Here is a 14,504-nt window from a genome sequence, read left to right as displayed (position 1 = left end):
GAGAGAAAATGTATGTACATGCATGTACACATTTGCATTTAAAGACAGAAAATATATCAAAATGCTACCAGTGGGTTCCTAAGTAGTGTCATGATGAAGGATTTATTTTCTTCTTCATATATTACAGAATTTTTTTAGAATAAACATGTATTATTTTTATAACAAGGAAATTTAAAAATAGAAACCCAGGTAGGTCTGGCTGGCTTCAAAGCCAGCGTCATTTCTAACAACCTAGTCATTCCTTAAACATTTAGTTAGTTCCTACTATGTACCAAGCAAAATTAAGTAAGATAGAATCTCTGCCTGCAGGGAATTTACATGTGTCTACCATGGGGTTTAAACCTGAGTGCATGGACTGGGAAAGGAAAGAAGAGTCCACGGGTTCTCCAAATTAAACGCAATGCTGTCCAACTGCACACTACCCGGGGCAGAGGGTCCATGGCTGTCCTGAGTTCCATTGTAGCTTAGTGGTAAAGGATGGAGCTGGAGCCAGGCTACCTGGTGTAGAGCTTGAATGTCCAATCGCAAAATGTGCTTGAGGGGCGCAGGTGCCTCATCTACAAAATAGGAGAAATACTGGTACTTCTCTCACTGGGTGGTTAGAAGATTAAATGAGTTAATACACCTAAAGCACCGGCAGTATGCACTGAGGACACAGTAAGTGCTCAATAAATGCATCAGCTGCTAGCCACTAGCTCACCACCGCTGCCACCATTCCATCACTATATTCTCAAGGAGGTGAAAACAGAACAGACTAAAGTCCACTAGAAAGGTGGTTTTCCACATCTCAAAACTGACAGCATCTGATTCTTGATAAGCCTATAATAACCATTATATTAAACTCATTTCTTTTTCCAGATTCTCTCAATTTCTAATGAAACTCTTCTTTGGAGACATTCTATAAAACCCAGTGAGACAAAACATCACAACGGTCAGCGTAACAAACTGCTTGTGGCCTCTTATCTTCGAACTCCTAGAAACAAGTGATTTTTTCAAGGCTATTCTAATGGAAGGAGGCTTTGAGAGGCTTATCTGTCTTTTGCCTGCCTTTCAGGGCGCGCACAGCTGCAGCTCCCGATTCAGCTGCTCACCCACGATGCCTCTTCACAGGCCAAACTGCAAAATCTCTGGAGCAAAACTGTCGTCCAGCGAGGGACTGGGGCCCGCGACTGTCTCCCACCTACTGCGACTCCTCCAGCCCGCAGTCAAGAGTCTCAACAAGCAATCATTACTCCAATGCTTTTATATCCAACCTTTTAGGTGCTTTAAAAAAAAAAAAAAAAAAAAAGGCTCTTGGCTTTGTCACTGGTACTTACAAGCACCTTGCAGTGATCTGAAGATGGGGGTAAGTTCTGAGGTTTCACCAACTCGATTATGAAAACAGGCTTTTGCTCAGCTGGGAATAATCGATCCAGACACAGAACACCATACCAAAGGTCAAATTCAAAAATACCCCTTTAATGCAGAAATTAGTGAGCTCAGGCAACTACATAATACCAAACCAGTGCTGGTGACTGGAGAGACTGGTGCCCAGCTCTATGGGTCAGAGGCTCTAGAGCCCACCCGCTTGCCCAGAGGGTGAATCACGGCTCTGTTCTTCTCAACAGCTGTGTGACTTTAGGCAAGAGACCTAATTCTCTAGGCCTCACTTTCCTTGTAGGTAAAATGGGGATATTAGCACTTTTTGGTGGGGTGGCTGATAAGCACTAATAAGCCTGCGTGTATATGAGTCCATATACTTAAAGGACATCTCCGGTAACACTGTAAACATTCACTAAATGTCAAAAGGAAACATAAAAATCCACCTGCCAAACTATTTCATTTTATAGTTCTTAGGGCTGGATAACTAGTTCACAGATGTACTTTTTTAAAATCACTCTGCTTTATCACTTATATAAGTTATGAATGTATCTTCTATATGTCAAATACTGCATTTTTTTTTTTAAAGAACAGACTTTACAGACCACCACACTGCTAGTTTCAAACAGCTGGTCTGAGGTGGAAACCGACTGTAAGGAAACCTACCCTGTTTCCTTACAGTCAGTAAGGAAACGGGGTAGGTTAGGTCTCTCATAGAGGCCTAGTACTGGGCTTTAATCTGAAACTGAAAGCCTTAAATTCATTGAAAATTAGCAGGAGATAAGAGGAACTTCTGAAATCACCTGGTCCAATTCCCACATTGTGTAGATGAGGAAATAGGAGATGTTGACGAGTGTCTTAAGATCTTCCAGGTCAGACATGAGACCCTTCCTGTTACCTATGTTTTTGGTACCTATTTCAAGTGGACAGCAATGAAAAACACATTTTGGAAAGGGAAAAAGACACAGTTCGGAAGGGTTAAGGTAGGGATCTAACAATAGGAGCTAACATTTGCAAACGTTTTTATAACCCAGGCCTTATGCCAAGCACTTTGCATGGTAGCCTTACATAATTTTTGCAAAACCTGTGAGGTAGTTACTATTATTAATTCCACTTTCAAATGAGAAAGTAGAGTCCTATCAAAAGTAAATGGCTTGCCCCAAATCACAAAGCTGGTGAGCACTAGGGTCGGTAAATGAGCCCACACTGTCTGACTCCAGAGCCGGAATCTTCCCCGCTGGATACTGTCCAAGCGTGGGAACTGAAAAAGCAGTGAAGCTCTTGATCCCTCATTCTTTCTCCTACTTTTTTTGGTCACGTCTCTGTTCAGAGGCAATGCAGAGATACAGAGTCAAGAAAGGGGGGGGGGGTTGTTGCTGCTGTTTGTTTGTTTCTAATTCCAGTATAGTAACATACAACATTATGTCAGTTTCAGGTGTACAATACAGAGATTCAACAATTCTGTACATTACCCAGTGCTCATCATTGAGAGTGTACATAAATAAGGTGTTTTTCAAGTAAGAAGAGATGCCATTAATTTAGAGGTTACTTATTCTGTGGTATATAAGGTGCCACCCACACTTGTCAAGGCCACGAGGCACATGATGGTGCTGCTGGGGAAGGTAGAGCCCATGCAGCATTAGCAGGGTTAGGGATCTAAGACCCCATTTCCTTAGTCAGGGGACAGTGTGTCCCTGTCCAACCAGCAAATCTTTACTGAGCCCCGCCAAACACCCTTAACTAAAGCTGTCCTTATAGAGAGAAGAAATTCAGCATAACCCTGCTCTCAGAGAACAGATCACCTTCAGCTTGGACTCCTACTCTTCTTACACTTCAGCAGCTGACTATCAGCAGCACTGGAGACTGCGGAGCTCCCAATGCCCAATTACTGCCCTGTGATACCATGCAGCTCACCCAACCTTCGCTAGACCTCTGCGCACACTGGGCAGATGAGCTCCACCCTCCTCTCCTTCAAGTTCTGAAAGCTTTTTGTCTTTGAAGAAGGAGGAATAATTTTCATCTCCAGCTTTCTCTTGTCTATCACGAGGGAGTTAGCTTGAGGCTAACAAGGGGTTAACTTGGGGAGCTAACAACAACAACAAAATGCAAAAAGAGGATAATTTCTCTATTGCTTCTAACTTTGGGAAAGAACCTATGGGATTCCATAGCATTTGCTCAAAAATGTTCAAAGGAAGACGTGGAGAATTTCATCCTCAACACTTCACTGCCTAAGAAAAAAAATCCCAGAACTCCAGGGGCCAATTATTCTGCTGTCTCGGACTTTGACCTTAGAAAAGTTCGAACCTGCCTGGAACTGAGGGCCGCTGACAGCAGAGCACCGGCTATATGAGCAGCCAGTATCTAGGGGGGTCAGATCTAATGACTGCCGGCCGTCAGAGCATCATTCACAAGTTTCAGTACCACACTAAACCTATGGGCTAAATGAGTAAGAGCAGCAAATTTCACTGTTATTTAAATTCATAAGTTCCTACTATGTTCCCAATATCATGCTGAGAGCTGGGTCTCAAAACACTGGCAGGCCTTTACAAGTCAACTAATACTGGACTCCACTGATAAAACTAGGCCAAGAGCAGGCAAGTGAGAACAGAACATAAGGAAAGCAAGAGGGAGGGGGTGATGGGAGGGCTTAGTGTTTGCAAAGAGAAGCGAGGTTGGAATCTTTGTGATACGAATTAGAAAGGAAGACTAAAGTGATACTGTGAGCTGGAGTTTAGAATGGAGTGGTATGACTGTCTCCCTTGTTTCCGTTTTTCCCTCACCAGTTGGGAGTTTAAAATTTGAAAAATAATTTAATGAAGAGCTAAAAAGAGTTGGGTTCCAAACCTGACTTTAACTTTGTAACCTTGAGCTACTTAATTTTTCAAAACCTGCTTCCTCTACTGTAAAAGGGAGGTAACATGTATATGGGAGTTCAATGCTAGTCACACTTTTGTGTGTTTGAAACGTCCATATTTTCATGGAGATATTAATATCTATTGCTTAGTGGCTGTAAAGATTACCAGAAATAATTATGGAAAATACCTAGCCAGAGCCTGGCACTTTGTGGTATTCAATAAATGGTCACTATCATTATCAACATGCTATTTTTTAAAGTTCCGGGATGAGGTCAAGGAGAACAACCAGTGAATTAACAGCTGCAGACTGTACACTTAGGAGTATCTGGATGTCTGTACAAGGACAATCTTTCCATATATGGGTCTTATAGCCTCGCTCTTTTATCTACTTTCATCTTTCCCTTCCTGCTTTATTCATCCATTCAACAAATATGCACAGACTGCCTACTGTATGTAGGACACAGAGCTACGTACTGAGAAGGGAGGAGGGCAGACAAGAGAAGGGGTTTTGAGGGGACAATATAACAGGATGGGCTGGGGGTACATCTATGAACCATCTGAAATGACACACAAAAAGTTTTGAGTACATGGGTGTGTAACACCCCTCAAGAAGTTCTGGAGGGGGACACCTGGGTGGCTCAGTTGGTGAAGCAGCTGCCTTCGGCTCAGGTCATGATCCCAGCATCCTGGGATCGAGTCCCACATCAGGCTCCTTGCTCCGCAGGGAGCCTGCTTCTCCCTCTGACTCTGCCTTCCACTCTGTCTTTAAATAAATAAATAAATAAAAGAAGTTCTAGAGGGATTCCAAAAGGGATTGTTTAAAAAAAAAAAAAGTTAAGACTGAAAATGTAACAAACTTAACAAGAAGCATACAAAATTTATAGGAAAAAACATAAAACACTCTTGAAAGGTCACAAAAGTAGCCCAGAGCAAATGGAAAGATGGGCCAAGATCTTGGATAAGAAGACTCAACATCATAAAGATGTCAGTTCTAAGCTAAATAATAAATTTAACATAATCTCAATAGAAATACCATCCGTTTGTTGCTGTCTAAAACTAAACAAATTGGTTATAAAGTTTATATGGCAGAATAAACAAGCAAAAGCAGCCAGAAAAGCACTAGGAAAGAGCAATATGGAAAAACTGGCCCTTCCAGATGTTAAAAAAAATTATAAAGCCTCTAAAATTAAGACGGTTAAGATAATAGCATATGAATCGACAATCAAACCAATGGAACAGAATAGAAAATCCACTAAGAAACCCAAATGTATACAACAGTTTAGTATCCAATTAAAACAGCATCTCAAATCGATAGGCAAAAAATAAGAACTTTCCTTTCTTTTCAGAGAGAGAGAACAGGGCAGGTGGGAGGGAGGGGGAGAAAGAGAGTCTTAAGTGGGCTTCAAACCGAAGTGGAGCCCAACCTCATGATCCCAAGACCATGACCTGAGTTGAAATCAGGAGCCAGTGCTTAACTGTCTGAGCCATGGAGGTCCCCTGATAAGAATTTTTCATAAGAGATGCTGGAATACCTGGCTGGCTATTGTGGAAAAGATAAAATTGGATCCTTCCTCAAACCAAATGTCAAGATAAATTCCAAAAGGATAAGAACCTTAGATGTTTAAAACATAAAGAGTGAAACCATAGATATACTGAGAGAAAACACTAATGAATTCCCCATAATTTAAGAGCAGGGGAAATTCCTAACTGTGACTCAAAATCTAAAGCAATACACTGTACAAGCCATAAATATAATATGTAAAGATGAAAAACTTTTGTACAGCAATAAAACAACATATGCAAATTTAGGGATATGACAAATTGGAAAAAACGTTTTTGCAACTTATATCACAGACATTGGGCAGATAGCTCATATCTCATTAAAGGAGAAAACAAATTTAAACTATACTGAAATTATTTCTTACCTAACAAATGGGCAAAACCCCCAAAATTTTGACATAAGACTCAAGAGAGACAGAGGAGGGGGATCGGGTATGAAATAATCTTCTGTGAATGCAACTTGTTACATAGTTTTGATTTTGGAAACACATAAATGGCTTACATAGTTAAAAAAACAGAATGAGATTTTTAAAAGCAAATCTTAAAGTTTAAAACAAATGAGCCTGTTGATAAAGCTTATCAAATTGGTGGCATGAGAACCAGAGAAAATACTTGGGAAATACTGACCTTGGGACAGTATTTGACTACATAATTGAAGCGGCACATGGTCCCGGGACAAAGGAATGACATAGAAAGCCCAAACAACATTCAGTGATCTAATGGTCAGTGCAGAGAGTGGCACTGCTACCGGCCTGGTAAGTAACATGGCTAGGAAACTCCAAAGCCCCAGAGTGCAGCCTACTTGTCCTGGGAAGGATGAAGTTCTGGGCCCACTGAGCATGACGAACTGGTGCTCAAGTAGAAGGGTGAGAGAGGAGGGAGGGAAAAGAGTTAAGATGAGACTTAAGACAGAGTCTGAGGGCAGCAAAGGCCAAGCCAAGGAACTGCATTATCCTGAGGGCAGGCGAGCCATCTGAGAGTCTGAAGCAAGGGGGAAACAATCACATGTGATCTGTGCTTTATAAAGATCACTGGCAAGTGTGTACAAAATAGATTAGAAAGGAACAAAGGAAGAAGCCAGCTGGCCAGCTCTGAGGCTATTGTAGTAATTCAGGACGAGAGATTATAGTAGCTTTAACCAAAAGAGAAAAGGGACATCAATAGGCTTGTAGCCTAAATAAATGTGCGCTATTTGTGGGTAGGGAGTGGAAGGAGGGTGGGGAGTTGACAGAAGGGGAAGAACATGGGGGGACTTTCTGCCTTTTGCAACTCTCTGGTGCCATCCACTGAGACTAGGAATCAAAGATAAGCACCGGATGGAAGAAAAATGGCAAGTTCACTGCTGCCAGAGCCCCTGACACCATCCTTCAGTGCGAGTGGGGACAAGGAGTCAAGGACAAAAATCCACCAGTCAGACTGCAGTCTTTGAAAGCTGAGAAACAGATGAAAGTAGCAGGTTAGATGACCTCTTGCAATATTTTATCACAATCAGAAACAGAACCACATACCGTTCACTTTGTTTTTATATTTTAATAAATTTCAAGTAACCAATATTGAGATCCTCAAAAGCGAGGGATCCTTTGTTTCTAATCGTCCTCATCCTTCTTGGGCCCTTTCCTTCTTAAAAATTTACTTCATCAAACATTGAGAGCCCCGAAATTAGACTCTGCTAAAAGCAGAAGTCACTCATGCCAATGTATCCAGGGGTCAGATAGATGTAAAAATCTCTCTCTGTAAATGTAAGCACTCATTGATAAACACCGTATGGGCCAAACCAACCGTGGCACACAGCAGTTTTCTACTGAGGTCCCATGTTTGCAAACATTCCAAGATAAAGACCTGAAAATAGTTCTTTTCTTTCCATTTGAGTACTAATAAACCAGAAACTGTATCTTCGAGTGGACTTTTTTTTTTTTTAGGTAAGTGAGGTAAGTTTGGTTTCAGAAAGAGCCATTTCCCTTCGCAGACAACACAGGGATGCCAGGACAAAGGAAGGAGAGCATCTCCCCTCCATCACTCCTCGGTCTCTGCCTCCCTCAACCCATCCCTCTCCTCCTCTCTCCCTCCTAACCCTACTCTTCTACAGTCCTGAGGAACCGAGTCCATCTGCAAGAAGCTGATGCCTAGAGCCCACGTCTTAGGCTGTTAACCACTCTTCCTTTGACCTGTCAGAAGAGACTAATAGGGCAACTGCTACCAAGGTTGCCAAGGCAACACATCGCCAGTGTGGCAGTCTTCTGTAAAATCATGACAATGACCTCTCAGGCATTTCCAAAGTACCTCGTTGGGTAAATAACCTCTACCAGACATGCTCACTTGGCCTCTTTTGACAGGAAACAAGGCCCAAAAAGATACTTTCAAAATTATAGTCAAGACCACGCAGCGGTAAGAAGTAACTGGTTTCAGGGGGTTGTTCAACACTATTTTGGGCCAGTGGTATCACATGTGACATTTCATTGTCAGCTCTATACCTTGAAGGTCAAGGATCCCTCTGAGACCCGATTAGAGAAATGGGCTCACTCCCCAGAAAAAATGACACCCAGACAAATTTAAAGGATTTGTGGGTCCCCTGAAACTCAACCACTTACCCCAGATTAACAAGCCAGGATCAGCTATAATGTATTTACTTCATTTAAAGTAATGAAATACTTGGGTGTCATGAGTTGGAGGATTTGGGGTTAAACACCACCACTGGGGAAGTATAAGGAAAGCCAGCGCTCTTTCCTTACCCCTTTCTGCTGAGGCCTGCAGAAGCCTCAAAACTGCAACGGTCTCGGCAAGTGACACACTGCACCCCCCCATGACTTGAAGACAGTGACAATCTCATCTCTGAATTTAAGTGCCCTTAATATTTAATTCTTTTCCTCTACATGGCTACAGCTTGCTTTCTTCACATTATCGGGATGATGGCTTTAGAAGGCAGCCTATTGGAGATCCGGAAAACCATAAATTCCAATTCAATTTCCTTGTGAAAATCAAAGAACTCACTCTCTTGAAGAGTTGAAAGCGGCTGAGGGGTCACTGCCTTCCTCCGGGTGCTGGTACACACAGTACTCCAGAAGGGTATCATAAACACCCAGTATAAGGCAACAGGGCATACCAATTTGTTTTTCAATCTATTTTATTTCAGTTCAAAGCTTCTTTGCAGACACAAAGCTCAAGAAAACAAGCCACACTTTGGTTCTACTCAGTCTCCTTCAATCTCCAAAAGCAGCTGAGTGTTGCCAAAGTATGGCTCGTTTTCCTGCAGTGCCTGTCTGCAATGATGCTTTGAACTGAAATAAAATAGATTGAAAAACCAATTCGTATGCCCTCGCTCCTCCTGCAGCTTTACATTATCCTTCAAAACTAGTGTTAGCACTTTCTCTTTACTGGAACCCACCAGACCCAAATCACAGAGTAAAAGTGGAATACTTGAAATGTGAAGGTCCCGCCCAAACCTAAAATAGCAATTTCATGCAGGGCTTATTGTTAACATCGCATTAACATGCCACTCTCCTGTCCCGTTCTTTGCTCCATTTGCTGGACCGGATTACATCACAGTTTAAAGCAAAACTTGACATTGCTGATCTTCTTATACAGTTCGCTGGATTTCTCACTGCCTCTGCAATTTGCACATTCATGAACCCAAACACCTTCTGATTTTTACCAATTCAGAAAGTCTGCTACTTGTTTTAAAGCATCTGATGCCTTGCATCAAGTATGCAACATTATTTTGAAAACTTTCGGGGGAAACCCAAAATCATTTACGAGCAAACTTTGAAATGACCACCAACTAGAAGAAACCTATCATTTTCTTAGATTGCCTTAAGAAAATGCACATGTCTTCAAAGGAAGAACACACTAATGAAAAGTGCTCTGAACTGACTGTTGTATAATTTGGTTAAAAAAAAAAAATTAAAAGCCATTTGGAAGAGTTCCTCTCTCAACAGAAACATTAAGAAAAAACAAGATCTGTTCTGTCCCCCTACCCCATCAAAGATAGAAACATACATATATACCCTCAGTTCTGTTGGTAACATAATCCTGGGTTTTTGTTATTATTTAGCACTTCAAATAAATTTCCGTTGGGGGCCAAATTGTGGTTTGTTTTCTCTAACTGGAATTGAGCAACATGTGTAACAACAACAAAAAGAAAATACCCAACCTGTTATTACATTTTCTCTTATTTAATCCACACAACAACCCTTTGAGGAGGTACCATCATCTGCCTTTCAGCATTAATCTGTAACTGGCCCATGGGCAGGCCACCCAGCTAAAGCTGGCTTCAGGGCCAGAGACTCAGAGCATGGAACTGAATCACAGAACCACTACTCACTTCTTCCAATCCTCCAACACCCCAAATTCTTGCCACCTCACCATCTCTGATCCTATTAAAAAGTTCTTCCTTCCCAGTTGTCTCCCCTCTCCCTTCTTGCTGGACTGGATCCTTGTCGCTCAGAGATTCAGATTCAGCTTAAACTACCTTTCTCTAGCGGCTTGCTGGGCCATCCTGGTAAGAGGGGTTTCCCAGGTTATCCCAGGTTAGCCTTGTTTGACTACCTCATCACAAATGCCACTATTTGTCTTAGATATGAGGTGTTAGGTCCATCTCGCTCATGGTAATCACAAGGCCTAGCACAGTGGTATCTGGTACATAGCAGGAACTCAAATATTTGCTCAACCAATGGCCTGAATTTGTTTATTTAATACTTAGGAGACTACAGGCTGTGGGCACTGGCTAGCAGCTGATACAAAACAGGGAAGGGGTGGTCCTGCCCTTGAGAGCATCTCAAGACAGTAGAAAAGATAATAAACACATGGGATAATACCAGGAGCTGTGACCAGCTAAGGTTCAGATCTTAGCTCCCTTGAATATTAGCTATGTAACCCTAAACATCCCTCCTGAGTCTCAGTGTCCTCATCTTTAAAATGGAAATATTAATACTACCTTTGTCATAGTATTGGTGAGAAAACTGAATGATAATCCAAGTAAATAAAGCACATAGTACACTAGCATGCAGAAAACATCTAATAAATATTAGCTACTAATTTTACTATGATGCTATGACAGCTGTGGTTTAAATTACCTTTGTTTACCTACAGACCATCTCTCCAAGACCCTACTGAATTTAAATTCTGTGAAAGGCTAAAGACCACGTTGATCTCGTTCACCACTGTATTTCCAGGGATTTGAATCCTTTCTAGTACATAGCAGGTGCTCAATAAATACTGAATGATTCATGAAAGTATGCATGCAGGCGTGGGGTGTTCTGAAATCATTTGTTAGTTAAACTAGTGATGAATAGCTAGGTTTGGGAACTACTGCCAGAGAAGAAAGGCATCTAAATTAGAAAGCAGGGTATGGCAGAAGTTTGACGATTTAGCTAAGTAAAGAAAAACTTCATTTTGAGGTTGTAATTATATCTTCACAAGCCAAACACAGACTCAGATCCAATTTCAAGCCAGAATCAAGGAGCCCCAGGTTGAGACTTGAAAGAAGTTGAAGCCGTGGGAGGTGGGTTACCAAGCACAGGGCTCGCTGGGGTGAGCTCCATTTGCCAGACCTATACTGCACCCTAAGGAAGCTTAACCTCAGAATCTGTCTTAGGTGGAAACATGGGCACTTACTTATGAAGTGTTGTTAACAAACAAACAAACAAACAAAAAACCCTCTGGACATGAAAACAAATAAAACACCTGACTTACTGTAGGCCTATTTTTGTTATCAAAAATAAGGGAAACAATCCCCATGTTGAAGAGCAAACAGATCAGTTAAGGCTAGAGCTTTAGGTGTACGGGGTAGTTTTAACTGGAGTTTCCCACTCCGTGAGAAGTGATCAGAAGAACCGCTGGACAACACTGACCAGTCTGCTTGTCTCTAGGGCTGGGGCTGGCACACTTCTGCAAACGGCAAGGCCTAAGCATTTTCGGCTTTGCGGGCTATGCCAGAATCTGTCGCAACGACTCAGCTCAGCCCTTGAGGCAAGAAAGGAGCCACAGATGATACAGAACAATGAACACGGCTGTGCTCCAATAAAACTTCACTTGTGGACCCTGGTATTTGATTTCATATACGGTTCACGAATTACCCGAAAGTCTTCTCCACGTCCCCGCCACCCCCGCCATTTAAAAATGCAAAAACCACTATATGTTCCCGACAGACAAAAACGGGGTGGGGTAGGGACTGGCCCAAGGCCGGGGTTTCCCGACGCCTGGTGCACCTGGCAGAAGAGAATGGGGGAGACTCGGGAAGTAGCGGCGAGGAGGCCTCAGATGGCGCCAAGTGGCAGACGGAAAGGGGCGAGCGCAGGCCCCAAGCTGGGGCCAAGCCGAGTGCGCCCCGACGGGGCCCCGCGGCCTCTCCCCACCGCAGACTTACAGCCGAGCCTGCGCTCGGGGTGGGAGCCACCCCCGGGGGTCCGCGTCCCGAGCGAGAGGAGGTGTTTGGGACTTGGCAAAGAGCCCCGCGGAGTTCGCACGCCGAAGGGTCTCAGCGCGCCCCTAATTTGGGGCGCCTCTCGGGCCTCAGCAGCTAAAGGGGTCTCCACGCTGAGTCCCAGCCCCGTTTCTATGGTTACCTGTTCAGCACCGATTCAAACTGCCGTTCTTTATTGACAGCGCCATAGAGGACATGAACACTCCTGCCCGAAGGGAACAATAAAGCTTTCTTCATTCAACAGCGCCAGAGACGCCAGAAGGCGGCCATTTTGAGGCCGGCGCGTAAGGAGTACGAGCGGTGAGGGGGCCGCCCGGCCTGCCCCGCGCGCCACAGTCACGTGCCAGGGGCGGGCCTCAAGGGGCGGGGCCTGCGTCGCGCCGCGACCTCCACCAATGCTGGGACGCTGGGGCTGCCGGGTTGCAGGCTCGTTCCCTGACCCATGACCCTTAGCCACTCTCTCCCCTCCCCACTCTCCCTTTTGAAAGTTTGAGTGGGGTTCCGCGGACTCTTGCTGGGGCACTGCTAGGCTTAGGATCTTATTTCAAGAATGGCACAGAAGTAGACACGGAAGATTTCTCTACATCTTTCCAAAACATGTTCACGTGCAAGGCGGAGACGTGACCTGAGCCGAGTCCCCAGACGCATCCTCATTGGTGGGCAGGCTTGGCGCTGCTCGGCGGTGATAGGCTAACAGGTTCATGTCAGCCAATCGTGGTGTCTTGAAGACATCTTGATCCCGCCTGTCCCTCGTCCCCTCCGGAATGTAGAGGGTGTTGGGGGGGGGGCGGTGATCAAAGCTTTTTTGCTCAGTTTCTCTTTAACACGCTTTGTTGCACAGTGAGCTGTCCTCGTTGGAGATGCTCTTGCCACCCTCATACAGCCAACAGATTAAGTCAGATCCAGACAGTATCAGACAAATTAAGTCACATCAGTGCTGGCCCACTGAACCTCACGCTGTCACTCTGTCACTGACGCACAGCCAATTTTTCTGTCACTGCCAGTCATGCCGCCCAAATCCAGCGCTCTCAGTACAATGCCGAGTTCCCTCTGTGCTTACAGCTGTTACATCCACAATGTCAATATTCGGTCGATCTGAGAGCTGTCATTGTCGGACTGACTCCCACTCCATCACCGTTTTTAATCACAAATTCAATCTGCTGGGCAAAACTGTCACTTGCATTGTTGCTGTCATTGGGTTCATTATTGTTTACTGTCACTGTCCAGTAGGCGACCACTGTCAATGACCACAAACTTCAAGCAGTTCTGTACAGTGGTAGCAATTGGACTCTGTGCCCAGCTGTCACCCTTTCGGTTGTTTTCACCATCATTGTCATTCAGCTACTTTCACTGCCCCATAGTCAAGCCAATATTTAGCAGGCCCTTACTGGGTACACAGCTGTCCTCGTTACTGCCCAATTAGTCACTTTCACTATTATACTCTCATGTCACTGTCACATTCGGGGTCAGATTTACTACAGCTGACATCCAGTCACTTTTGTAGTCACTAGAGCCACACCACAGCTGTTGTCCCCCCTAATTCATTTCCACCATCTCTGCAGTCTCCTTTAATAGGAGCCCCCAACATAGAGGGTTGCCAGATTTGGCAAGAAGCCACAAATACCTAGAATGGTACATGGCACATAATAGGTGCTCAAAAAATATTTCTCAAATTAGTGGATTTTTTTTTTTTTTTTTTTTGCAAAACAGTATTATTGCCGACGTACTATATGTAAATGTGAATGGCTTGTGGTTCTAACATCTCAAACAATAAGAATAAGTCTGCAGCCATGATCTGTCCTCTGTGTTCTGTTTAACAAGGTTCTGCATCCTACAGGGACTAGGAGAAAAGACAAGAAATGTGGTTACCACGTACATGAATTCCTGGGACCACAGTTACAAAGAATAGGATTTCTGAATTTTGTATTTCTTATTTTAAAAGGAATGTATGTTTATAAAATATAGGAAGGACTCTTCCTTTCTGAAGGACTGTTTTAGCTGTAACAAAGAATGCCATCCCTCAACACACACTCATACACAGTCATGGGTCAATGGCTTCAATTTCTCCATGACTGTTTACTTGAGGTTTTGCATTATTAGAAATTCCCATGAGACTGCCTCGCCTATAGTTCATGAAGAACAGCATGGGGTCATGGAAACAATGGTTCCAGCTTCCATCTGGCCATCACATGGGAGAATAAGAAAACAGGGACAGGGACCTCTAAGGACTTCTCTCTAGAGAGCCTCAAGGATTGTTCTAGAAATAACTTGTGCTTCTCAATCGCCAGAAGGACACAATCCCTCACCTAAAA

General features: G+C 43.6%; 1 protein-coding gene across 11 annotated transcripts in view; it reads right to left on the bottom strand.

Moving 5' to 3' along the window:
• ZBTB40 (zinc finger and BTB domain containing 40) overlaps window positions 1-12,534 on the bottom strand; it is a 73,966-nt gene extending 61,432 nt beyond the window's left edge. For 3 of the 11 annotated variants that reach the window (XM_082688064.1, XM_082688067.1, XM_082688060.1), the window contains exon 1: window positions 12,335-12,487. The gene's annotated coding sequence lies outside the window, so the exon portion shown is untranslated. Of the gene's footprint in view, window positions 1-12,334 lie in introns of all 11 variants that reach the window. The other 8 variants (XM_082688058.1, XM_082688062.1, XM_082688065.1 and 5 more) reach the window with 5 other exon arrangements.
• Between the last annotated feature and the right edge of the window lie 1,970 nt (window positions 12,535-14,504).

Source organism: Mustela nivalis, assembly GCF_964662115.1.
Source record: "Mustela nivalis genome assembly, chromosome: 10".
In the NCBI taxonomy this organism is placed as follows: Eukaryota; Metazoa; Chordata; class Mammalia; order Carnivora; family Mustelidae; genus Mustela; species Mustela nivalis.
This window is presented reverse-complemented; position numbering and strand designations above follow the sequence as displayed.